This window comes from Falco rusticolus, chromosome 10 (genome assembly GCF_015220075.1).
Source record: "Falco rusticolus isolate bFalRus1 chromosome 10, bFalRus1.pri, whole genome shotgun sequence".
NCBI classification, from domain to species: Eukaryota; Metazoa; Chordata; class Aves; order Falconiformes; family Falconidae; genus Falco; species Falco rusticolus.
In genome coordinates, this window is record NC_051196.1 from 4683634 (window position 1) to 4711244 (window position 27611).

General features: G+C 40.1%; 1 protein-coding gene across 1 annotated transcript in view; it reads right to left on the bottom strand.

Moving 5' to 3' along the window:
• Window positions 1–3191: 3191 nt before the first annotated feature.
• TESMIN (testis expressed metallothionein like protein) overlaps window positions 3192–27611 on the bottom strand; it is a 76560-nt gene continuing 52140 nt past the window's right edge. Inside the window, exons 22-23 of the mRNA XM_037403081.1 lie at window positions 10470–10571; window positions 3192–5903 (exon numbers count right to left, since the gene is read on the bottom strand). The gene's annotated coding sequence lies outside the window, so the exon portion shown is untranslated. The remainder of the gene's footprint in view (window positions 5904–10469; window positions 10572–27611) is intronic.

The window sequence follows — 27611 nt, forward strand, 5'->3', positions numbered from 1 at the left end:
TGCCACGTTTCACAGAGCTCTTTCAAAGGGCTAAAGGCTCAGTCACTTGAAACTGAGGAATAGTGATGTCAGTTGATAGCAAAGGGCAATGGATGTAACCCTCCGGACTGCTCTGGTAAAGGATTTTTACTCGAGCAACGGTGTGTTGCACAAGTGGCTGGACCAGCAGGATGTGCAGTAGCTTGCTGCCTCGTCAGGCCTCTGCGTTACCTGGCAGAGTGGATGAATCGCGCCTTCTCGGCTAATTAAACCCATTATTTTTAAGTGTAAGCCTTGTACTAGATTTTCTAGGAAGACTAAGTTAAATTATAAGCTGTGGTCTTGACTGTTTTTAAGAAAGCCTTCCCTCTGTTCAGTGAGTTGTCAGGTGCTTGCTGAGAAGAACGCAGGATAGTTGAAACAATCTCCTAAGCGTTGTAACTGCAACCCTGTGTGACCGTGCTCTTGACTGGAACCTCCCTTTGTGCTCCTGGTCAGCCTCCTCGCTACCTCTGGGAAACAGTGCGTTCGTGCTGATGCCTGCATACTCCTGTGGGAACTTGCTATGATACTAATTCTGCGCGTGAAATCCACTGAGGAGTTATGAAAGACTTACAAGGAAGATAAATCAGGTCGTTACTATTGTTCATTATGAACCTATTTTTCTGTTGTAATTAGCTTTAAATTTGTTTTCAGACATGCATCTTACACAGTTATATCAGGAAGTATTTATTGTATATAACTGATGGCTCTATTAATATACTTGAACAATCACTTCTGACTGTCTCAGAATAAATAGTGCTTTCTCCGGTGTAGTAGAAGTGCTTCAAGTTTCGTTATGAAAGTGTCTGTGTTGTTTCCCAAACCAGGATGGAGAACGGCAGTTACTGCAGCAGCAAGCCTTTTTTGGTTTTAACCTCTGTCTTTCTGCAGCTTACTTCCTAACAGGTAAGGATTTGGCATCCTTCTGTTCCATTATTATTTGAATATGTAAGGTTACAGCGTGGAGGAAGACTAAGGCAATAAAATAAAAAAATTAAAATACTCTTAGCATAAATACAGAGGCATCTTCCTACCTGCTTTTCATGAAATCTTTTGGACTTGCCCAGACCTGGCTTGGCTTTCTGGTTCAGATTGTTCCCAGCCTGTGATTTGCCCTGTGCTTAGCCTTGGCTAATGACTCGTGTGTAATTACGCTTCTCTTAACGATACCTCAGGGAAGTCGGCGTATGCTTCTTACTCTTCTGCTATAAGCTGAAGCAGTAATGACAAGTGAACTTTACGCTGTGTTTTGCTAGTAGTGTCTTTCAGAATTTCTCTCTCGTAGACGAATCTGGCCTTAGTGTTTGATGCATCTTTTTTCCTTGGAGAGGAGAACTTTTTCTGCATTTTTCTTCTGTAAATCGGTAAGTACCTTGCAAAATGCAGTAGGATTCCCTTCAGTGCATCTTTCTGGCTGTAGCTGAAGTACTGTAATTCTGATTCTAGGCCCTTCTGTAGCAGTGTTTTCCTTTCTCCCTCTGGATCTATGGTGTGGGTGTTCTCTGTGTCCCAAAACATGGATTCTGAAGGCTGTAACTGGGATCGTCTGTTGGCGTAGGGTCATCCAGAGAGCCAGATCTTGCCTAGTTGAATAGTTCTGTCACTCGTCTCTCACGAGATTCACCTTGAGTTTTTGCTCAGGTAAAGTTTATCTGGTTGACTTACTGCTTCAGCCTGTGGATGATAATTAGGTAGGTTGGTGATTGATTCTCAAGGCACAACACTTATTTTTTTTCCCATGGAGCCTGGACCTGTTCCAGATCTGTTGCAACTGCTTTTGAGCTCCGCTATGTGCTGTCCTTCCCGTCTGTCTGAACTGGGGGAGGGTTCTTCCCCTCTTACCTACGCCAGCGTATGTCAGATGTTGTCACTTTTGTCTTGGGGCATAGACTAACCTGGTTCTTTTGTCAGGGCACCAAGGCTGAATGTGTACACCGCAAATAAAACATGTGTTTCCTTACACCAAACAGAATTAAGTGTTTAGAAAATCCCTCTGCTTTCATTTTTAAATGAAAGACAGGAGCTGCTGACTGCCTTTTACTGGTTCTTCTATCAGACAGTGGCATCAGATGGCTAAGATAAACCTAGAGACTGCTAAAGCTCAGGTGACATTGTTTCTGTCTTTGCTCTCCAGGGCACCTTTCCTGCTGCACCTTTACAGAAGCGCTTGTTAACGCCGTGTCGGTTAAAAAGGCTTGTGCTGTCGGCGGTGCTAAACCCTTGTTCCGACGCGTGCTTTGGGCTTTGCAGCGAGCCGTGGTGGACTGTGCACGTTCACCAGCCAGCACTCCGATGAGAAGAGGTAGTAGCTGGGGCTTGGTGGGGCCTGGCCCTTCGCCGCGCTCCCTTCAGAATTAAGCGGCTTGGGAAGATAACGGGGCTGAGGAAGGTTTTGTTGTGCCGGTACTGTGCGTGTCGAGTTTGAAGTACTAGTCTTGAAGACAAGTCTTTGAACTCGGGAACCGGTGGGTGGCTTCCTTGTAACCACATTGTTTTAAAGTGTTATTTACGTGATTCCTACGTAATGCACATTGATTGCTATATGTAGGCGCCCAAGACAATTTTTAACTAAGCCGTATAAATATATAGGTAGCTCCACACTTGCGTGCACGCACATCAGTGGGTAGGGAATGTTCTTTTAACATAGCTAGCTGCAGCGTATGTGGTGCATTTCCTAAACGCGCTGAACTGTAGAATAGTAAGAAGAAAGAGGTACCTGGGCATATGGTACAGCCCATTCTGAAACACTTCAGTAAACAGAAAATGTTTTTAAGCTCCCGGCTCTGCGCGCGTAGACACGATCAGTGGTCTCCATCCAGCTGAGCGGAGTTTGGTGAGATTGGTGAAGGCCAACTTCAGCTTGTGTCAAAGATTCCTCTGCGTCTTGTCGCAGTCCAGCTACTTGAGGCATTTGAGCCTTTTTGCTGACAGGTTTATAGCTTCCCAGAAACCGAGGCAAGAATTCGTATTTGTGATCGTTGAATCGGCGCTCTCTGCTTCCTCCAAAAGTGGTTCATCCGTGAACTTGCACTGATGCTGTTAATCTGTTATATATATATGATAAAAATATATTATTTTATATATATATATTTATATATATATAACTGCTGTGGTTCTCCTAACAAAAAGGCTTTGTTAACCTCAGAGTGGAAAGGGTAATGGGGAAAGAACTTTTTTTTTTTTTTTTTTTTTATAAACAATGTATGGCTTCGTGTGCTACAAACCTCTAAGAATGTTTCAGAAACTCAACAATAAGCATAAGCTTTTCTGTTAGCTACAGCTTTTCTGCTGAGGAGGAATGAAGGTAATGATGTTTACTACTAAGCTGACACGCATCTATTAGGTCTTCAGCTTACTGTCTGTGAGGATTGCTCACTGCTTTTCTGCGAGGGAATTGATGAAACACCACAGTAACTATACCGCATGTATAGTACCTGGACTCTGAAACAGCTCTTACTCCAAGAAGTGAAGGAGCGAGCAGAATCTGTGTCCTTTAATACCCTTTAATAATAAGGGAGTTGTATCCCCTTTGCGTTAACAGCTTCATCATCAGGGTAATTTCTTGCAGAACTTAAGCAAAAGGAACAGTGCTAGAGATGAAGGGCGGGGGGGGGGGGGGGTTGTACGCTCAAAACCCGGCAGTTACAAATGAGGTGACAGAGAAATTATTCCAATTTTGAACTCTTTTTACAGTACAAGTAGCCCTTGCTTTCTGTGCATTCTATACGCAAGAATCGCGGCAGCATTGTATTTGGCATTCTCTTTTGCCAGATGTCTCATGGAAGATTTCACAGAAGTGAGATCTGGGGCCATGCAAAGTTAGAACTGCAAAAATCACATACTCGAGACAGGTATTTATGAAGTAAATGTTCCCTTTTCATAGCTGGTAGAAGCTCAACAGAGCTGAAAGCTGACAAGTACAAGCATGTGTGTCTGAAGCAGGAGGACGCGATTCAGAACATCTCTTCTGCAGCTCTGTGTGACAATAAAGAAGGAAAAGCTGGACAATTTAATATAAGAAAAGTTTTTAAAACTCTTTACAAAGAAGTATGCCAGAATTATCTTACTAGTGTATTAAAAAAAAAACCCTCAAAACCAATAAAAATTGCCAGTCTTGGCTGTAGTACTGGAATTCTGTCAGGGAATTCGTAATGTTCCCCATGCCCTTAAAATAAATCTCTAACAAGTCACTAAACTGAGATTTAGCCAGAACTGGTCACTTTTGCAAACACTTTTACAGCAAACGTTTCACCAACACGTTTGAATTGAAGACCAAGATAACACTTTTTTTGTCAATTACTGGTGGTGTGTTGTTGGCCTAAGACTAGCGTTACTAGTTGGTGTAAGACTAGGTTGCGTTTTTAGCATCTAAAACTTAATTAGCTGTACCCATCTATTAATACCTTCTCATATTTCTTTAGTCTGAAAGAAGTGACTTGTTTTTTGTATTTGAGAAGGCAGCATTCCTGAGCTGCAATAGGTAGATCCAGAGTGTTCCTCTAGAGGAGCCTGCCCCTCCAGTGATTGTCGGGAAAGCCCAGGGAAATAGCTGCCTCATTTAGCCATATAGTTAATTAACTAAAACTGAATGGTACAGGTAGGCCTTTATCATAAACAGTTTGGGTCTTCTTTCCCTAAAATACCCCTTACTCCCACTGCATCAGCCTTTTATGATAGACTGACTTGGTATCTGTGTTGGGGAAGGGGAAAGAGACCAGCTTCACAGTTACACTTGCAAATTTCTTGCTTACTAGTCAGAAGAATAAATAGAAATAAAATTTACGTGATGTTCTTTGACATTAGACAGCAGTCACATAGGCAGCAGTGTATTGTGTTTCTTAGGCAGGTCAACTTGCCGCTTACTGGTTGACTTACCTGGCAGAGCAGTAAATGATGTAAAATCCAAAGTGAAGACAAGAACCATAAAGCTTTTGAATGACAAAAAGACAAATCTTCAAACCGAGAAGGGTACCGTGAAGAAGCAGTGACAAGAAAAATGCTAAGGAATTAAGTAACTTGTGACTTCAAGTGGCACCATACAAATCAAGTGCCTCAGATGCGCATAAATTCTGATCAGTAATTTTAAAAACGTGAATTTAAAAGTGTGTTCCATTGCTATCGTCGGGACTAGCTCTCTAGGGTGCAACCCCATTTGTAACACTGTCTCACAGACTTGTGAGGCATGGCTTCCCTGTAACTGTCCATGTTTGCCAAAAAGATCGTATTTATTGACTTATTTTCTAATTTTATTCCTTTCTACAATCCACGTTTGCTTGTTACTAGCTTGGTCTCTTTAAAAACACCTAAAAATAGGCCTTACATTTTTAATTTTCTACTTCTCTAGTACAAAGCAGCATTTATCATCTAGTACCAAGAACAGTTATTCTCTATCCTGCCCTGGATTGGCAGCACTGATGTCAGGACTTCTCCCTTGCGTGAGCCTCTGGGAGGCGAGCACAACGATGTGAGCATCGCTGTACTGGCCGCTGCAGAGCCTCCACCCAAAATCCCCGAGGGCAAACACAAGAAACTTATTTTATTGCTGTCCCTCCTTTGGTTGCAAGCTAAAATGGTTTCTCCTCAGAAGCAGCTCATGAGGTCTCAGTATCTTTTTTTGTGGTTGCATCATACTTCATCATACCCACTCACTCCATCTCTTTTCAGAAGCATTTTGTGACTCACGTGGCAGGACACAACCCCCCTGTTGCTGCACCGGCCATGTGTGGTGGTCTGCTGCTGTGACCGAGGTGGCCCAGCACCGACACTTGGGTTCTGAAGCCTTCGGTTATGGAACTTTCTTGCCACGCTGCTGCACCCAGTCATCCACACGCTAGGAGTCCTGACGGTGCGCCCTGGGCAGAGTCTGTCGGTAGCTGGGTTCTCTGTATTGGATAGAAAGGATGAACCATTTTTTATTGGTGGTGATGACCTCTAAAATCAGACACATAGTACTCCTGGGTATACACACGTAAAAGCTTGGGGCTTTTTTTTAGCGATTTCACAGACGTGGGTTAGTGATTTCATGTGCACAAGCAGACAGGGTGACTGTTTCTTACAAACGCACGTGCTGCTGCCATTACAAAGGAGTTGGGTACTTGTAAAGCTATCTCAGCTGTCCAAAATTAAACATCTCCAGAGTCTGTTTGGGCCACTTTGGCTGCTCAGAAACGGGAACGTTTTGCCAACTAAGCTATCTAAAAGTTAAAGAAAATTTTCTGAAATTACAAGTTAAGAAAAAAGCATACGTAAAAGAGAGCCAATATGGTAACGGTTCTCCAAGCTCACAAACGAGTTGCTCAGATCGTTTAGATGACACCGCAAAGTGTGTGTTGCCAGCCGATGCAGTGAAAGTGAATACCTGCAGCTCTAGGTACGATTTCAGATTTGTATCTTTGATTCTTACTGGATCGCTCTCAAAAAAACAACAAGCCAAAACCATTTGTGGTCTATGTATGCAAAAACAATCAAAGAAATTGAATCGTATTAAGAATTTGATGCTTTGATATGAGCAAGGATCAGGCTTTTTATATCTTTACAATTAAGTTATTTTGTGAAACGTAAGACTATTCTGTGAAAGAGTGAGGGTACTGACATTAATGTCACATTAGCCACAGAGGTGGGTCATAGTGATGTATGTCATTCATATGAGTGCTTTCATGGCAAATTCCAAAATGACGAGGATTTTAATGAGCTGATTTGGAACTTAGTCTTAGAAAATGAAGAATGATGAAAAAAAAGTCATGATGTGATCAGACTCTGAAATGGCCTAATAAAAAATTGTGAGCAACCAGGTAATTTTTTGAGTGATAGACACATACCTGAAACACAATGTGGGAAAAGCTAAATTGCTGTAAAACAAAAAGGGGTCACCAGAGTTGTTGAAAGCAGATGTTCCCTTTATTTTTATCTGTGCATCTCTGTGTGTAAGTTGGGATCAGTCGGTTTGCCTTTACTGATCTTGAGATGATACGATAGCTTTGTGCTTTCACGTAGTCAGCGAAGCTGTGAGGCATAAGGCCAAACATCAGCTGAATATAAATCAGTAATTCCAAATGTCTGGATAAAAGCAAACTGAGTGGTGTAGTAAACAGAGTAACACATGAAATAGTTACTCCGTCCAGCATGGGCAAAAAGCCTCAGCGGGAGAACTTGGGAACACCTTTTATGCTTCTAGAAGAATGTACCCATTTAGACAGAGAACACAGACACGTGAACCAGAGAGGTCTAGTAAATGTAACTTACGTAAAATACTTGTAGAGATTATTGGTTAGCTGTTAGAAAAGTGAAGGGAGGAGGAAATCTTCAAATAGGAAAGAAAACAAAGTAGTAAAATGTGGTCTTTAAAGCTGCGTTTTCAGCCACTTGATTCTTGATAATTTAACGTCTGCCCTTTTGGACTGACACAGCAAATAACTGTTGCTCTACTTACAGCTAAGAAATTGGCTATAATAAATGGTGCAAAAGCCTGGATAGTTTATCTTCCTGATAATAATTTCTTGCAAATTCCCAAAACAAATACAAAATGGATCTTCTGACTCATCTGTTTTACTGTGAAATACAACTTGCAGTCAGTCTAAATTGATTAGATGAATGTTCTGTTGCAAATAATCTACATCCTGTTGAAGGGGCTATTGGACTATATGCAAAAGCAATGCGGATTTATTAATTTAGCAGAAATCAAACACTTATTTCAGAATAAGTGACTTGGAAATGCTTCATTACTTCAAGAGGGATGTAGAGGTGCTGTAGAGGTCCAGAGAAGGGCAATGGAGCCGGGGAAGGGGCTGGAGCACAGCTAGTGTGAAGAGCAGCTGAGGGCACTGGGGGTGTTGAGTCTGGAGGAGACTGGGGGGGGACACACACACCTTACTGCTTTCTACAACTACCTGGAAGGTTGCAGGCAGGTGGGGGTCGGTCTCTTCTCCCAGGTAACAAGTGACAGGACAAGAGGAAACAGCCTCAAGCTATGCCAGGGGAGATTTAGATTGGATATTGGGAGAAATTCCTTTACTGAAGGGTTGGTCAAGCCCTGGCCCAGGCTGCCCGGGGAGGTGGTGGAGTCACCATCCCTGGAGGGGTTTAAAAACTGCGTAGCCATGGTGCCTTGGGACGTGGTTTAGGGATGGACTTGGCAGCCCTGGGTTAACAGGTGGACTTGGTGATCTCAGAGGTCTTTTCCAACCTAAATGATTCTGTGATATCTTGTTCTCTATTGTGCAGTTCTTTGTTTGAAAAAGAAAATCAACTTTTCTATTATCTATTGTAGTAAAAGAATCTCTGATATAATAATATAGGAAAGAACACCAATGCAGACAACAGACAAGTGATTCAAAACAGATGTGAAATTCCCTCCATGTAGAAAATTATAGGCACTGGTGATGACATTAGATGCATATGACTAATCACAGTTAATGCTTGCTGTTGCCAATTAGCTTTATTAGCACAAGCAATTTGAGCACAGGATGACATTACTTTAATTACTGTAAGCAGCTTGTTCATTTATTGAGTAGTATGCATTTAGAAAAGGGTTATTCTATCTGCAAATTAATCATAACCCTTTTATCATTAGAATTCAGGAACACTGAGGAACAAAGACTTTACCATGCAAATAGAAAAAAATGGGTGATGAAAGTCTGGCAGTAATTTTAGTATTTTACTATTTTATTTTTTGATAAAAAAAGACAAAAGCTATTGTATGATTCCTGTCTGAAAGCTGTACATGAGTGAGACAAAATTGCTACCATTAGAGTTCAGGCGCAAGACATTATGACCATTAGGTGGTAGCAATGCAAAAAAAAAGTAATCTTGTGAAGGTGTACAGTAAAAAGAAGGCTAAAGGTATCTAGAAAAATCAACAACCCACACTCCAAGCTGCACAGGAAACAGAACTTATTTTTCCTTCTTTATCATATGAAGATATGTTTGTTGGTCTGTGGCACAGGTATCAATTTTTCACACAAATTCACATATGAGAATACAATCTTCGAAGAGTTAAATACGCATAATTTCATTAGCAAAATGCAGAAAGAGTCATTGTGCCAGTATGTTTACTCAGAATGCTATAGCAAATGAAACAGAGCTGCAACTGTGAGCTTATTTCATTTGCACCACCATGCTGGCTCACAAAACTATTGCTGCAGAAATGTCAGATACATGTTGATGTTTTGGAAACAAGAATTCAAAATAAGGTTTTCTTTTCTTTGTGGGTTTCTCCTAAGTCTTTGTTACATACCAGAAATTGTTAGTTCATAATTCAAAAGATCAAACTTATTTTTTCTATATTTTAAGTCTGTAGATAATTTGGGCTTGAATCAGGCATCGTATTCTCCTGATATATTTTACAATAGCTATTTGCAATTTTTCTTTTCAGCCATCTGTTGCAAATCTTGTTTTGAACAAGATATCCACTGTTCAAAACCGAATGTTTGTCTTTATAAAAAAGTGACAGTCTTTAGCAGTTGTTGACTTCTGCGCTATTGTTATTCTTCTCTTTTGTTCATCCAGAATTCCTGTAGAAGCCACAGTGCTAGAAAAAGTAGCCCGTCTGTGGCTTGTCTTACGTGGGCTCCTGTGGCAAGGCTGTGGACTCTGCTGTACGCAGGCTTTTAGGGAGTGTGAATCCCTGCTGTGGGGTAAAAATAGTTCGTAAAGGCCAGCAAGGCTGGTAACGCTGGCTTGCCCTTGGCAGCACAACCAGCTAAGGCTGCTGAGACGCTGGACAAAGTTGCACAGAGATGTGGAAGTGTCAGGTTGGACAGAGGAAGGTGTCCCTGCCCGGGGCAGGGGTGGTTGGAGCTAGGTGTTCTTGAAAGGTCCTCTCGAACCCAAACCACTCTGTGATTTGATGAATCAAAGGTTCATCCCTGTCTCCTTTTGCATGTAAGCTGTTTCTGGAAGTCTCCTTCTCCTTAAGGTAATACATGTGCCTTGCAGGCGTCTAAGCAACTTCAATGTTAAATGATTTTACTAAGCACAATGTTGGCTAAGGCAGGTTGGGTGACTTAACGCTTCGGTTTCCCTGTTGCCTGCGGCCACGAACGTTCCGTGAACTGTCCTTAAAATGAAGGCATACACAGGCCACACCACCGTTGTGTGCTGCATCAGCTGTGTTCAGTGTCCTGTCTCCATCTTGCAGTCCCAGGACATCTGCAGCTGGCTTCTGACAAAACTGGGTTTGCCAGCCTAAGTTTCTTTTCAGTAGCGTAGACGGCTTTCTTATACTGGGATGAGAGTTTAACTCTCCTGATGTACCTCTGTCCACAGAAGAAGAATTTTGCTGGTAGAGCGTACTGGTAGTGTGTACTGCTGCCCTTTGCTGTAAGCCGTTACACTAAGCAGGCTGATCAATCATCGCCCGAAGGATCTAGCCTTCAAGCCTACCTTTGACAACAGTCATCAATGACAGAACATGAATTGTTTAAAATACACTTAATTTTTTTCAAACTTACCATAGTTGAAAAATATCTTCTTTCTCCATAATCTTAGTATCATTTTCCATGTGTGATTCAATTCAAGTCTGCAGCGTGCACAAACTCCTATAAAGTATCTCCCTGAAAAACAACAAACCCTTAATTCTCTTCTAGCTTTACATCCATTTTCTACTTCCCTGGATGCATTCAGCATTCAAAAGCTTTGTAAATACAGAGGTTGCATCCGAGTTCTTTGGGCAGCATGCTCTGCACTTCCAGAACGCCAAAGGTGTCGATACTGAAACTGCTGAAGGCAGGGGGGCAGTAGGTTTGAAGCGTGCAGGCTTCATGGCAAGCACCTTAGTAGCCCCAGCATCTGAATCAACCGAAGAAGATACACTTCAAGTAGAATTCAGATATGCTGCCCCAAAATAAACACAATAAAAGAATTTAAATTATTAAATGGCTGTATGAATGTTCAGCTTTGTGATGTTTTTGATCTCATACTGTATTTTGTTTGTTGTCTTCTTGGCATGGAATGAACTTTTTTTCTTCTTTCTGGAGCAACAGTTGTCCATGGCAGACTGTCACAGCTTATTCCCCGGATGACGACAGTTCTGTTCAGAATGGAGCTCCCTTCTGACTCCTGTGCTGATGGTGATGCTGCGGAGCTCTCTAGCAATACACACACACGTATGAAAGGGCAGAGGTATGTATATACGCAGCAATGGTCCAAGGGAAAGCTTAGGACTTCAGAAAATGAGAGCATTTGGCAACTTGTGTCTGGCTTGTGTGGTGCTTCCTGATTTTTTTATGTTTGTTTTAGGGGGGAGGATTTTTTTTGGTTGTTGTTCATTAAGGTTACAATTTGAAAGTTTCTTTCCTTTGGGTGCAATATTGGCTGAAAAGTTATGGTGCTTGTCAAAGACTGGGATTACAGCATCATTCTGTAAGAACGTCATTAAAATAGTTGGGAGACAGGGATGAGATTATCCCTTTAGCGTGCAAATACCTACATTTTCATTCAACAAAAAAAATTACTATCAATAATACTTTTCACATTTCCATCTATGTGATACAACCACTACAGAAGTAATATATGTTGATGTGCAATTGACATGTAATATTTCTTTATTATTATGATATACTAAATTGCCAGGCATTGTTACGGAGAGTACCCTGCTGTAATTAATATTTACCTACATCCTAGGAATAACTATAGTTTATGAAGATAAACCCACAGAGTGGAAGGCATTGCCAGAAGTTTTATTTAAGTACTCTATCCCTTTTTCTAGAAGCTGTTTCCGGGGAGCAGGAAGTATCTGTGAGGGCTGAGGACCAGGCAGCAGGCCTAGTTCTTCGACATCCATCCTGCATTCAGGACAATACAAAGATTAACGTTCTTGTTAATTAAATTATTGGCCGCCTTTTTTTTGTTGCATCTATATATGCTGTGTAACTTTGAGTAAGTGAAAGTGTAGCCGTAAAAAATGTTTCTGGGAAACTTGGCATCATTCATTGAAATGTCTGTAAGTCTTTAGGACATAACTACGGAATAAAAGGAAAATTTACAGCTACGGCAGAATAGGAAATTGGGTATCCAGAGCACGTTTGTCACAGATGACAGCGAAACAAAAAGGCAGGCTAGGTCAGGATATGACCTGCAGTCTGGAAAGTGCTGGAATCAGCTGAGGAAAAAGGCAGGCAGGCAGGCAGGAAAGAGGGAAGGGAGGAAGAGAGGAATGCAGGAAGCCACTTGTATCATCTTAAAGTCAAGGATGGCAATCCGCTGGATTCTGGCAATCGCTTTTAAAAAAAGGAGTACCACTAGGATCCCTTTTTTTTTTGTCTTCTTAAGAATTACCTGAGCCCAAAATACTGTGATTTCATCCTTAAGCCAGGTGATGGAAGTACACTCATTTGATAAACTATTTAAAGAAATACATATTTAGTATTGACTGAAAGGCAACAGACACAACAGAACCTATTTACCAGTTTTACAGAACCTCAACAGAGGTAGCCAGGCCCTTTGGTCTTTAAGCGATCATCACCTAAAGGGGCTGACAAGGCTGGAGAGGGACCTTTTACAAGGGCAGGTAGTGACAGGACAAGGGGTAACAGTTTTAAACTGAAAGAGGGCGGATTTACATTAGATATTAGGAAGAAATAGTTCCCTGTGAGGGTGACAAGACACTGGCCCAGGCTGCCCAGAGCTGCTGTGGGTGCCCCATCCCTGGCAGTGCCCAAAGCCAGGCTGGACGGGGCTGGGGGCAACCTGGGCTGGTGGGAGGGGGCCCTGCCCGTGGTGGGGGGGTGGGACTGGGTGATCTTTAAGGTCCCTTCCGACCTAAATTGTTCTGTGATTTTGTGATCACACACAGAAGAATCATTGCCTGGTTCTGTGGACGCAGTTCTGCTAGAAGAGGTGAATTGTAAATGCTAGCAAAAAGCTGTAGCAGCAGTTGGGTTGCTAAGCATTTAAGAACTGTCCTGGGGGGTGGGGGTGGTACTAAAAATCAGATACACATCACATAGGGTCACGAACTGGAGGAAAGAGTCTTACCAGCCTACAAAAAAAAAAAAAAAATAATCAGGTTTGGAGAGGGAATAATGACCAACTAGCAGCCATCAATAGCATGGAACTGGTCACTGGACAACTGCTCATCACGAGCTGCAAGAAGTAGCTCAGGATCAGAGCCACAACATTTTCTCTAATTGCATAAGCCGTCCAACAGGCATGCCATGAAATGGAGGATACTGAGGCTGGAATAATTGCATTTCCAGATTTCTGCGTGAACAGATCTGGGACTAGGCACAACAGTGTTGGGGATGGGCGTTAGCAGAGCTGAGCCTTAAAGCTGTCGTCTGTTACTTTTTCTGTACCTGAATGGCAGACATACGTCATGGAACAGTACCAACGCTGTAGATTTTTCTCTCTGCTGAAGCTCACTCATGGAAAACGGAGATCAAGCTAAGCCATCACCTTGGTCAGTAGTATTTCTTACAGGCTAATGTGGATGGACAATATTGCCTCTTAGAACTGATAGCAGCGAGGAGTCAGCCTGGTTTGTGTTACAAATTGCAGGAATTCAGATGAAGACAAAGGAGAGTTCAGTACTGGTGCCAAGGATTGCTCACTTTTACGTCCCAAGATATTTCTCAAAAATGTATTGCTGGATGTATACCAAAGCCATTTTAATTATTTCCTGGGATTTACAGCACCTGAAGGGCATCTGAATCCAAATCCTTACTTATACAACACAAAGAGTGAAAACGAACCTCTGTGATAGGAATATGCCCATAACAGAATGGGCAAAGCTTGAAGACGTGTATAGGAAACGGGAAAGTCACCAAGCAAAAGACAAAATTAAAAATTAAAACTGGGAAAGAAATTACATCTAGCAAAAAATTATAGAGTAGGAGAAAACTGGCATGGGAGACAAGCTAGAGGCTTGCTGTCAATTTTGTAGGAGAAAAGATGGTAAAAACAAAAGGTGAAGGCAGTTTTAAGGGAAAGTCTGGAATGCAGCCGAATGCCTGACTCAGGACCCTACAGCCTGCACAATGGCTGTTATTCGGAGCACGTGGAGAGGCACAGCTTCACACCTAACCCCCACCGCTAAGGTAAAAAAGCTACTGCTCTGCCTGCTGGAGAGCGGATACGCATCCAGCAGGCACGTGAAAGGGGCAGCTCATGCAGGTGTGCTCCTGAACGAGCTGTTCTGTGTGCCTGCACTCATCGCACAAATACACCATCCACGTCTGTGTTGTGCTCAAGGGCCAGTCTGAGTAATTAGCGTCTATCCCACTTTTTCTGCACAGTTTCTACTCAGATATAGTTGTTGATAGTATAATTGAGAGTATGAAACGATGTGCATTTATGCATGTGCTGCATCGAAGTGAAGGGCGTGGTTGAAAAAGTGAATACAATTTATAACATGTAACTACATGGGGAACTGGATCCCCACCGGGTTTGCCACCTTAAAAAGCTCTGCAGCGGGGAAAAGTGAGGAAGAACGGGAGGATCTCACCACCGCCTTCCTTCCAAAGCCCTGCTTAGGGAAGGAACAGCAATCACTTGGTTTTGCTTAGACCTGACTGTAATAGTTGTAAATTACATGAACTATAAATGCTGATCAGTGTTACAAGGTAAAACTGCTTGGAGAGGTTTCCTAAATAAGGTTGGATATATGTTGAAGGTTTGGATTTTTTTCAGTCTCACCCTGACTAATTACAGAACCACAAACAATAAGCACCACAAATTTATGTAGACATAACAGTACAGGCAAATGGAGACAGAAGAGGCTAAATTAGAATTTACAGGTAATCACATATTAAGGTATCCAAATACAGAGTTAGAACCCGAAATTTAGGGTGTGGGTTTGTTTTTTGGGTTGGTTTTTTTTTTGGGGGGGTTTTTTTGGTTTTTTTGTTTTTAGTTTCAGATTTAAACACTGCTTAATAAATAAGGAAGCTTGGCAGTTAACACCTCCACATACTGCATTTTGTATAAGAGCGATGCTTATTTAAAAAGAACTGCTGTATGACTGGGACAACGGTTCCACACCCCCCCACCCCTAACCAGCGTTAATACAGTCTTGGTCCAAGTCCTGCTGAATTCCCTCGAGCTTTATGAACAGTTTCATTGGCAGGGCGGGGTTGAGGGGTGGAAAGGGAAAAGTTCAAAACAAATACAAGATGGAAAAAAAAAAAAAAAAAAAAAAAAAGCGAGGAACCGGAACTCTTTCAGCAAAATTCAATATGGAGAATATCCAAGGAACCTGACTAAGCAACAAAACAGTGTCTGGAAAACAGAACAATAAGGATACGTGGAAGTGCACACAAACAAATGTAATTCACATTGCTTACAGTGGAATTATTTTGCTGATGAGAAGACTGTTTTACTATTTAATATTTTTCTGAATAGTTTACGAATTAGTACTTTCTTTAAAAATGCTATCTTGAGAAAAGATGAGTCTGCTTCTTTATAGCCCTGAATGACTCACAAGGCTTCATGGCTGACACCAATTGCATTTTAAAGGTCTTCATTTACAGAAGCTAATAAAAAATATTTTGGACACCTCTAAATATTGAAATGGCTTTCAAAGCATTAAAATTTCCCTAAATATCACATACATTATTCAAATATGAGTTAATGCAGGAATAAAATGCAAATAAAATAAGCAAGCTAACCATAAATATACACAAAATGAGTAAATTTCATTTATATAAACTATGAATGTCATTTCTAACTGTAGGCCATACAGTGATAGCTGACAGAAAAAATGTGATGCTCTTTAGAGATATGGTAACAATTTCTGAAACCAAGAGCAAGATCTCAGTGGTGACAGAAAGCATGGAAAAGAAATTATCTAGCCATGTCTAATTCTTGAGGTTCGGATCAGAAAAAAGCAGAACTTCCACTTCAAAGGGTTTTTTTCTCAATCTTCAAAAACTGCAGTCGTTACTAGTACTACGCACACAGGATCTATAGGACCTTTGCAATAAAAGAAACTTAACTATAATACATAGCAAGTTATGCTGGTTTATGCAGTCAACGATTCTTCCAGCATTTTCTGTTTCATTAGCTGACTTGTTTATACCTGGGTTACAAGTGAAAAAGGGAAACATCGTATTTAGCAAGCACAGTTTGAAATTTGAAACCAAGTTCATAAACAATTAATTGAAACCTTAGGACAAGACAAAATCAGGTTTTTCTACATCATGGTTAGTTTATTTTGTTAACAAGCCGATTTTGTTCATGTTGAAAAATTAGGATTTAATCAAGAGTGACATTCTTCAGAATTAGTTTGCAAAGGTGTTACTTCTTGTTGCAGTTTCAGTTAACTTGCATGGTAAATCAATAAAATAAGGAAAAAATAATCAGTTATAATGTCAAATCAAAGACATACAAGCCATTCAACAGACAGGACTGATCATTCTTTCCTTCTGTTCCTCTTCTTGAGGTGTTTCGATTTTTCCCTGTGAAAACCTGGCACGTCGGTTTATCTGAAGAGGTGCAAACGAAAAGCATGGCTCATTTTTACTTTGCAGCTAGGTCAAAGAAAGTTCTCCGACACATTCAGATGTCTGCTGCTAAAGGCGGCAGCAAAAGCATTTGCATCATTTCCCCACATTATACAATGAAATCTTCCAACCACTTAGCTCCAAGTTCAGCTCTTAAAATGCCAAGGATTTCAGCAAGCCTTTACCCGCCGTTTGCCAGTGGGACTCTAGGTACTGTTTTAATGTCAATACCTAGAACTTGAAAGATCATAACCTGAACTGTGAAAATACCCTTTGCAGATTTCTTACTTCGTTCCACTCATCATCTTTTTCCCCATTAAGCTGAGGTCCAATTTCATCAGTGAGAACAAATGCCTACTTACAAAACATACAGTCTACTTCCTACAGCAGTTGACTGCTGTACTAATTATTATTTACATATATATATATATATAAAATTCTATGTATTACCAACAGGGTAATATACAGGACCAGAACGTCAATTCCCAGCAGAAATTTCTGAAAGCAGGCCACATTTACGTGAACTAAACAAACTTTCTGACCAAGTCATTTCGGAAGCCTGTGCAGACAGTCTGCCGCACCAGTCAGATATTAAGAATAAATGAACATATTGAAAATATATTGAAGTTGGGGACAGCTGTCCCTGCTGTGTCCCCTCACAACTTCTTGTACACCCCCATGGGGCACCGTGAGAAATAAAGCCTTGATGCTGTGCAAACGCTGTTTAGCAAGAGCTGAAACATTGGTGTGTTACCAACCCTATGAACCGCTGCAAAGAAAATTAAATCTATGCCAGCCAAAACCAGGACACTGATAAAGGTGAAACAAGTCACAGCAGGCTACTGAACGCTGGTGGAGCACTGAAATCCTCCCCTTATAAACAAGCACTGTATTCTCATTTTCCTTCGAGTAACGAGATTTGGCATGTTGGAAGACAGAATTTTGACCATTTGGTAAATAACTTCCCATGCCCACAGTGTAGGTGTTTACACAACAACTAGTTGTTCCAAGTTGCCATTATAGTTGAAAGACAGCTCATCAATGGAGTCCAGAAAACGACCTATCTCACCTTAAAATTAGCTACAGGTAGCCGTAGTTGCGCTCTTAAGTTCCAACAGCCCACGCTGTCTCTTGACTCTAACGGAGCTAATATAACTGACTAGCTCACGTGCAGCCGCCTAAAAGTAAGGAAGCAAAATAAATCCTACCCCCATTTTTTTCCACATGTTTTGACAAAGGAAATTTTAAAATGTATTTTGCTTTAGCCTAGAAAGACGTTTACAAGTAAAAAGAGATTTTTTTTCATTCCCCCCCCCCCATGAATCCACCTTTCTCAGTTAGCTGTTGTTTCTAATGAAAATACTCTATAAAATCTTTTAAATCCCCAGTAATTTAAAACTTCCTTTTGGGAGAACACTCCCCTTCCCATAGAATAACATCTTGTAACTCGGGCATCTGTCAAAGTGTGTAGTTTTTCAGTATTGTACTGGGGCTTTGATTATGAAACACTTCCTTTTCGCCTTCACCAGGGTCTGCATTTACGACTTTCAAGGACTAGAATAAGGTAAGACATTTTGATTAGCACATGCCAGACGGGGAAGCAAGGCTCTATTTTTATGCATGTGTGCGTATCTTTACCCGGTAGTGGAGGCAGTCCTTTTGGCTACCCACGCTATTTCCTCTGTTTGTTAAATTGTAACACAAGGGTCATGCCAGATTCTTCAGCTACTGGTATCAATTCTTTTTACAAAGATTTATTCATGATACCCAGGACATATAGAGAAAAATAAACTGGAAACAGTGTAATTATCCCTATTGTCATCATGCTAGCAAAATCTGCCTTAACACAAGTGTTTACTACAGAAACGTTTATGAAAGTGCTTGTTTTCTTCTTGAAGTGCTAAATGCACACAGTTTACTTTTTCAAGACAGTAGATATCTAATGAAAAACAGGCATAAGCATTTTAACAGTCTATAATGTTTCTTTGTTTTTTCAGTATATACAAAGCTTATTTGATAAATATTATTCAATTATACAAGAAAACTAGTAAACTAGCTGTCTGCCAGGCATATTTCTGCTTTTTTTCTGGCTTATTTAATTTGCTTTATTTGATTATTTAGGGAAAATGGAGCCTGTAAATTTTCAGTAATAATTGAACTGCTGTGGTGTAAGAAAGAAAGAGAAAGAAGGAATAAACACACAGAGAAGTATCTCACCACTGAATTAATCTGAAGGAAAACTACCGATTTGTTTTACCTCAGCATTTGTACATTTAGAGGATTAAAATTTCAGATGAAGGATGATTTTTTTGTATTCGATATAAAAAGAAAAAAGTACAATGAGGTACTAGTTAAAAAGTACAGGCAGAAGTTAAAGAAAGTAAGAGAACATACTTACATGAACATAGGAAATTCAGTCTGGACTGATCTATAGACTTAATGCAAGTATTACAGATCTTTAATGCTGAAGATTTTGCAAGTAGATTAGAAAAAAAGATAACATTAGCAATTGCATTGTGTATGATACCTTTAGTATCACATATATACGCATATAGTGTAGTTTTCAACCACACATGAGAAAATACGCATACTTAGGTGTATCATAATAGATCTAAAAAAGGTAAATGCAGGCAACGTTTGCAACATGCAGCTATTAAAACCAAGGAAGGGCATAATAAGGATTTCCTTCAGTTTCTTGTATGCCTCTGAATTATCCGTACTGTCAGTTGGTTTGATAACTAAGCCGATAATGTTAAAAGCTGAATGAATATTCACTGTATATCTGACTGGATCAGTAGGACTTAATTGCTGCTTGTAAGTGACAGCAGTGACCACCCTTCCCAAAGAAGGAAATGGGGTGCTCTCATTAAAAATATCCCTTAAAACAACCTGAGTCTGCTTCCTTGGGTTTTGCTTTGTGGAATCTTCTCATACTGAAGCAAGGATTGATTGGCAAGAAAACAACATTTCTCAGAACAAAATACTACATAGGAAATCTTTTTGTCTTAAACAATTAGTTGGATTAGTGTTGTAAGTACAAGAAACTGTAAATACTCTGTGTTGAAGAGAAGGACAGATGGACTCCAGTGAGGAAAGTTTAGAGAACAGATTGGGGAAGAGCTAGAAACATAACTTCTTCCCATTAAATATATCATTAGCAAAGGTTTAAACTATACCTCCTGCAATTTTATTAGTAATGATAAGCAAACTAAAATAATGATAGAAACTAATAGATCTAAAATGGAGAGATCATGTAGTTGAAGTGCTACTCTTCTGGAGTATTAAGTGTACCTGCATTATTCCTGGCATGTTCACTGAACCCGTTCTCTAGAGAAGCCGCCACATTAATCCTCTACCATTGTATTTCTTATTACATTCTTTTTCTAACCATATAGTTAGAAAGTTTTTCCGAACAACTAACCTCAACACATTTTCTTGCATATTAATCCAGCTCTATCTTCTTCTACCCCCATTAGGTATGGATAACAACTGATCACCATTTTCTAACTTTTTTTATTGTTTGACAAATTGTCATCACGGCTGGAATTATTTGCCAGTAATGTAGGTCCCTACAGGTGAGCTACATGTTAAAGGTTCTGTAACAATCAATGGACAGGTAGCCAAAAGAGTCACTGGAATCTAGACCGCCACTCAACTAACAACATGTAGGTACTTAATTATCTAAAGTGGAGTCATTCTTGACCATATCGATTCCCGCTCCACCGACTATCACGGGAGCTTGACACCTTACACATAACTTGCTAGAGCCAAGAAGCTGAATCCCATCCCATGTGTCCCTCTTCTTCATTCTCAAGCTTTTTCTTGTGGGGTGGGGATTACCTCAACCCTGTATTTATTTTCTGTAAATAGGAAACCTGGGGGCCAAGAAGCACTGCTAAGGAACCAAAAGGAGTTTGGTAGGAAGTAGCGCCCCTCCACAGCCGTGCACACCTGCCAGAGAGAATGCTGTTCTCTGACCACCCCGATTTATTTCCATTTTGCCAGGACTATTGAGGGATTCTTGGGGATTTTTTTCATTTGCTTGTTTTTAAAGCTAGTATTTCAGCAGGTTGTGTGAGCCCTCTCTGCACCTTAATGGCCTTTCATTTGTGGTTTTAGCTTGCCAAGAAACCTTCAGCCTTCTCTTATTGCCCCAAAATGCAAATAGCCTGGCTATTTGCATATTCTAAATCCCAGTCTAAATTAAGAGCATGAACTCCCTCTGTAGACAGTGGAAACAACAGGCAGTTTACAGGGCAAAAAATCTGCACACAAACAGCATGTAAACTGTTTTTGTTATACTGAATTCATAAATACTCGTTTTCCAGCAATACACCACCATTGCACAGGCATCTTATTTAGCTTATCTTGTGCATGACGTCATTGGCATTTTTGTTCTGCAAAGCTGTGGAAAAGGTCAGATACAGCACAGACATACCGACTTTTCTCCCCCTTATTCCAACGAAAATACTAAAACACATTAACGAAAGATTTTCAAATAAAAAAAATGCCAATACACCCACATTTGTATGTCAGAAAATATTGATGGAAAGTAGGATCTTGAGAGATGTTAAGCACTTCTAATTCCACTGAGAATCAGAAATGTTGTGAATGTTCAGCACACATCAGGATCTCGCTATATATCCGTCCAAATACAACAGAAGTTTTGCCTTCATATGAATCACAGGTGTGAGCAAAGATAACTTTAATTTTTAGCTTCACGCAATCTCTTCCGAACTGTATGTCTCAACATGTCATAACATTCTTGTTTTCTATCAGAGCTGAAATTCCACATTGGAAAGCTGGACCACTGAGAATTGTTTTTAGCCTGAGATCAAATTATTTTGGTCTTGGAGGGGGTTTTTTTGCTTGTTTTGGTTTTTGGAATGTTGTTTTTTTTTTTCTTGGGGAGAACAACTTCTGCCTCATAGTTACTACTAGTGTATTCTTATCACCAGGGCATCAGGTGAAAAAGACTTCTAGAGAAGAACAAAAGAAAGGTTTTTCCCTATTTATTCTTCTGTTGGGAAGATGTGGGAGAAAGTCTGTTCAGCTAGCACTGCCCGTCTGCCTTGCAAGAGATCAAATGTGCTCAAGCCATTCCATTTCTGGAATACAGTGCAAAACACCACATTTTCCCTAACCTGTTTTCAAATTACAGTGAGCCTGTAAGATGGAATGGGTTATTTCTTATCAAAGCAGAAAAAGACTAATTGGGTGCATTTACAGTAGGATAATGAAGGCTGTGTAATATCATCCTCTTAATGCCATTTTGTGTTTTAACAAAATAAAAACCAGTAACAGCAAAGATACAAAATTGTATTTTGTAACCGAGTATCTATCTTTTAACATTCCGCCTAATTGTCTTATACTTTAATGAACTTAATATAAAAATATTTTTGGAAAGTATTTGATGTATTATTCTGTAGCTCCTTTCTGCATTACTACGGATGTATTTTATGTCTGAAATGCCTACTTGTGAGGCTTTTTGTGTTACAATATTGCAACATACTTGTTAATGAAGCAATTGGCATTGTGTCCCGTTAAAAAATAAAAGCCATGAAAGCACTGACCTCTTTTCCTATGGGTCCCCTTATTTTAGTACACATAATTTGATGACTCACTTATTGTAATTTAGAAATAAGATTTTAAGTGGATAATAGAACATAGAACAGCCCAGGTTGGAAGGGACCTTCAAAAATCATCTGGTTCAACCTGTTATCTAGCACCCCGTCCACTCGAGACTTCAAAACCTCAGTGATGGGGACTCCACTAAGTCCCTGGGAGACTGACCGTTTCACTGCCGAATATTTCTTTTATCAAGATGAAACCTCTCCCAGTGCAGCTTGTACCCTTTGCCCCTTGTCCTCTCCACGTGGCTCCTTGTGAAGAGACAGCCTCCACCCTCTTTGTAGCTGCCTTTTAGGTACTGGAAAGCTGTGATGAGATCCCCCCCAGCCTTCTCTTCTCCAGGGTGAAAAGACCTAACTCCTTCAGTCCCTCCTCACAGAACAGGTTCTCCAGCTCTTCGATCCTCTTTGTGGCCCTCCTTTGGACCCTCTCCAGCCTGTGTCTTTTTTGAATTGCACAGACTAGGACTGGGTACAGTACTCCAGGTGTGACCTGACAAACGCTGGCTAGACCAGGATGATCACAACTCTGTTTCTGCTAGTAGAATGCATCTGTAGTAGATGCATCTGTGTAGAGTTATTAACACATGTACCCTCAGTAATAAAAATAAGAAACAATATAATAGGCATCATTTCACACTAGGCAGGAGGTTGAGGCAAAATACTTCAGATCTCTGTTGCCTATAAATAAGAAAAGCTTCTCAGCTTTTGGCAACGTTAGAAGTTGCTCACCAGGAGACAGGTAACTGTCATCAGCAGCTCCTCACATCATTTCTCATCAGTGGGTAAGCAGTAATTCCTCCTGAGATCTTGCAGGAGCAGAAACAGCTCCCTTGCATTTGGTAGGTGTGAGCTTCCACTGAGCTGACCGTTCAAAAGAGGAGGTAATTGGTGACTTAGGAATTAAATGGAAACATAAGCCAAGAACCAACCTCCTTCAGGCAAGCATCAGAACTTGGGAAAAGAGCCTCTGCATTTACAAGTCCTGGACCTGCCCTCTGAGTCAGAGGTTCCCAGCTGTGCAGGACTCTGCCAGAGTTGCTGCTTCCCAAAAAGCTGAGCTCTAACCTCATCAGGAGCTGAAAGCCAAGCTCTGTTGCCTCTTACAGAGCTGAGGTACGTATTTGCTTCTGAGAGAGGCGGCGGCTGCAAAGCCATCCTCCTCCTTGGCCCACGGAAAAAATTGCTGGAGCCGTGGGTCTCCTGGAATTTCAATGAGGCTTTGGCGTGTAGCCACTCTGCCCGAAGAGCCGTGGACTGGGGAGGCGTAAGACTAGAAATGGCAGTAGGGTGTGCAGTCTGTATTGATCCACTACTAGCAGAACTGGACACCCTTGCAAATGGTATTTCTTAGATTATTTCAAATCCTCAGTGCTTTTCTCAGATAAACCCTCATCAAGAGGACCTCTGCTTTAACCAGACTTGTTTTGGATATGAAGCTGATCTGATTGTACTGGCTAGCAACCTGTCCTTGATACAATTAGCCATTAGGTTAACATCTAACCAAATAGCACAGATACATTATTCTCCTGTCAGTTTTACAAAGCAAGAATCAAAACAAAGTGTTCTTTATAATTTCTCACAATTCTGATGGGTATATTAATCAACTTTCAGAATTTTTCTCTGAAGATTTTACTCTGTTTTTTCCTTTTTTATACACAACTAGTCTAAAAAATCAATGTGCTGCTTGAACCAAAAAACATTTTTAAAAGATATAAGATGATCTAACATGTGGTAGTCACAGTTTTGTTACAGTGTTATATGTTGTGTGAATAATAGCTCTGGCAGCAGACATTGATGTAATAACAGGAAATTATTAGTTGATATCAGTGTAATTCAGAACAGAAAACAGCCCTTCATTCAGAAGGTATCTATAATATTTAGCTCTGTTTGATACTGAGCTGCAGGTGGTAAAAATGGCCGAAAGATTCACTCAGTGAAAATTGCCTACATTGTACAGAAATTACAAAATGGGAAAATGATAGAGAACAATAGCAAAGAATTTTGAAGGATGAAGAAAATGACTCTTCTCTTACTACTTTTATTAAAAGGAAAAAAAAATGTTCTCTGTTCTACATCCATTAAAGAAGAAACAAGTTCTACATATATAAGGGAAAAAATAATCAAGAGGTTTCTCGAAGACTTAAAGAGCAAACTACTTTCAAAATTCTAGTTGCATGTTAAAGTTCTGTCATCTTCAGATAAATGCAGTGTCATCTTCAAATGATCTCTGCTTACCTTAACACTGAGCAGCTGACATGCAAGTATTTAAGGGTGGGGTGATAATGTTGAACAGAAAGAAAAACCCTAAGTAACTTTTCAACTCTGTGACAGTGTACTCATGTAAATATCACCAAAACAGCATTAAATCTTTAGATCAGTGAAGCAATTCACAGCCTTGTTAGCAACTGGAACGTCTCATTGCTTCTGGATACTCAGATCTGTCCCTGTCCATACTCTGTTCCAAAGAAGTTTGTGCCTTTCCCACCCAGAATTAGGTTTAGCCACAGAAAACCTTGCATTTTGTCATCTCCATGCTCAATTATGGTAAATCTCCATATTCGAGGTTAAAACACTGATCTCAAAAATCTAAAATTGTTTCCAGTGCAGGAAAAACAGAAACACGTTACTGGTGTCACTGATAAATACTGAATCAGACTCAAAGATGGACATCTTCAACTAGTTAGCTGGATGATAACAGTCCCCCAATAAAGCATTTGCTTTCTGTAACGTCGGTGTTTCAGTGGAATTACTCCAATGTACAGGAGACAAATTTTCCTGGTAACTTATATCTCAAGCCTAGAATTCACTGCCGTTGCTCATATAATATCCAAAGATTTTCTGTATGTACTTGAGGATGGTCTTAAACAACATATGCATAGTGATTTTAACTGGGAAGCAGGAACAAACCCCACTTATTTTTCATGCAGATGGACATGACTCTGTGAATGGAGTGGGGTTTAATATTCGATTTTAATATTCATTGGTAAGTTGCTGAAACCAAACCCGGCTATGCAACTTCAACACAGAAATTGCAGAAACACCTTTTCCTGCTTTATTCATTACCTCTCAGTAAGCTTGATCGTGAAGGGAGCCACTGTACCTCCAGACCCTTCCAAAATATACTGCAAAATCCACTTTAATTCATTTTTTTTCCCTGAATATTATACAAAGTAGCCATTCTTGGTGGTTTGTGGCTTTTGTTAAATAAAAATAAAATAGGCTATCCTATCTCATTAATTGTATATAATGGAAATTTCTACCATTAAACACGTAGTAGAATCCTTAGGATTTACTACTTGTTCTCAGAATTAAATCTCCAGTGACAAAAATGCAATTAATTTTCCCTCCAAGCCCAATGTTCTTATTTGTTTAGTCCACATTATCATTTCCTTAAAAACTCAAAACTTTTTACTCTGGCTGAAAATGGTATTCTCTCTTGTGCTTTCATTTTATTATTATGAAATGCAGTTACAATTACAGACCAGAGTACATGCTGTTGTGTGAGACAGCCAATGATAATCTTGTCATGTATCAATTTAGAGGCATTAGAGACAGTTTTGTTATAAATGCTTATTGTTCTTTTGACTTGAGCAAATTTCAGATGAACTTCACTGTGAGTTTGTCTGATGGTGAACCTCTCGTGAGCACTAGGCATAACCTAACAGCCACTGCAAATTGCGTTAAGCCTTGACAATTAGCCAAACAACAAATGAATCAATGGAGGAATGAGTACATTGAAGGGTCACCTCAATAAGAAAATAAACCATGTAGTCACAGAGATGGCCATTTTTCAAGCTAAGCTAGAAAAGGCAGCTTCAGACTAATTCTAATTCTTCTGTCTGAGCAGTGCGATTTAAAATTCCTATGGAATAAAAAACGAGTAATAGCATTCTTGACAAGGAAAATTGAGGGAATGAGAGCATCAATTGTAAGAATGACTGATAAAATTATTTAATTGACACTAACCTAAAGATAGATTTAGGCACAAAGTATGATGGGCAAGTGATGGATTAAGCCTTTGAGTATAGAAAGAGGCTTTATTTTGCATCTGACTCTAGCTGAGATGAAGAGATCATTTTACTAGTCATTTGACAAGGAGATGCAAGTATTGTGGGGAAAAATTGGAAGAGAGATTGCAGGTTAAAATACACCTTTTCAAACACTTTTAACAAGAACCTGAAGAACAAACTGCAGTCAAAGATAACAGAACTTACACATTTTTGTAATATTGCTTGAATACAAATTTTGACATCTCTTGATATAACTTCAGTGGTTTTGAGTAACACAAAAAAAACCCATTTTGTGTCACAGAGAAGCTTCAAGTTTCAAAAATGACTTTTGGGGAGCTATCAGTTGAAAGCTAGGATATTTCAGCCAGAAATGCATTTTTGGTAAGGTAAAGGGAAACAACACTTTGCAAAAATCATATTGCTATTTTCCAGATCTGTCTGGTCTGAATTGTGAGGATCATGCAGTGGCTGACAGAACATCCTCAGCAAATGACACAAAGCATCAGATGAAATCTGCAAAGTTGAGCTTCCCGTTTGTGCACATTAGCATTTAAGAACTGTATAAAATAAACTTCATTCAAGCAGTTTTAGATCAGAGAACCTACAACACGTCCAGACACCCTACTGCTCCTGACAAAAGGGGGTAGGAAAGAGACCTACAAGACAGAGCCCCTGCTTCTAGCCTGGATTAAGAACCTTACGCTACATTAAAGAAAAAAAAAAATCGTTTGCTTTTAAACTGGTGAATGATATGTGTATTGCATCGATCCATAGCCATGTCGGCTCTCCATTCAAGCTCACATACACACTGTGTGAAAGTTTGCAGACAACCTTAAGCAGCTTCAGAAAATGGAGCTGGAAGCACAGCTTAGTCTGTGCAACTTCTGTGATGTTTTTCCTACTGAAAGGTGGATCTGAGGGACTTGTAGTGAATAAACTCAGAGAAAATACAATTTGGTGGGGAATCTCTGCCTTGTAATTCAATGTTGCACATCCCAATGCCAGCTGTAACCACAGCTAAGGTAAGTAAATAAGTGAAACTTCACGGCTGTAAATTAACAAACAGGTAGTTTGAAAAAGGGGCTTGTCTAATCGCTGGGGAGAGGTACATCCCTAGCCTTTCACACATAACCTTAAAAAAAGAAAGGCCAATAAAGAAAAGAAAAGAAAGCGCAAAAAAAATAAGGGGGGAAGCGCAGGAAAGGAAGGGCAAAAAAAAGAGAGAGAGAGAGAAAGGAAAGGCAAAAAAAAAGAGAGAGAGAGAAAGGAAGGGCAAAAAAAAAGAGAGAGAGAGAAAGGAAGGGCAAAAAAAAAGAGAGAGAGAGAAAGGAAGGGCAAAAAAAAAGAGAGAGAGAGAAAGGAAGGGCAAAAAAAAAGAGAGAGAGAGAAAGGAAGGGCAAAAAAAAAAGAGAGAGAGAGAAAGGAAGGGCAAAAAAAAAGAGAGAGAAAGGAAGGGCAAAAAAAAAAGAGAGAGAGAAAGGAAGGGCAAAAAAAAGAGAGAGAGAGAAAGG